The 265-nt window shown below is 45.3% G+C and overlaps 1 protein-coding gene across 1 annotated transcript in view; it reads right to left on the reverse strand.

The window, feature by feature from the left end:
• LOC119594314 (peroxisomal sarcosine oxidase-like) overlaps window positions 1–265 on the reverse strand; it is a 2,800-nt gene that overhangs the window by 497 nt on the left and 2,038 nt on the right. The window lies entirely within an intron of this gene.

A 265-nucleotide genomic window follows, 5' to 3' on the forward strand; every position in this document is an offset into this window, starting at 1 on the left:
GATGAACTCCTCGTCGGGCGTGAGCTGAGGCGAGAGGAGGGGATTAGGAGGCCGATTGGTCGATTGGGCGATTAGCGTTTGTGAAAGGAGAGAAGAAGTGCTTAATCGAGTCAAGAAGGTATTTCTGTGCGGGTGATTTGCGTTCTTTTCAGTATTAAAAATGGTTATGTGGACAATTACTTTTCTCTTTTGACCGTCTGTCTTCGTCTCTGTCTCAGTTAGGCTGTCTGTTTTTTTTTTTTCGTCTTTGCTTACCTGCCTCATC

This window comes from Penaeus monodon, chromosome 33, assembly GCF_015228065.2.
Source record: "Penaeus monodon isolate SGIC_2016 chromosome 33, NSTDA_Pmon_1, whole genome shotgun sequence".
Lineage (NCBI taxonomy): Eukaryota > Metazoa > Arthropoda > Malacostraca > Decapoda > Penaeidae > Penaeus > Penaeus monodon.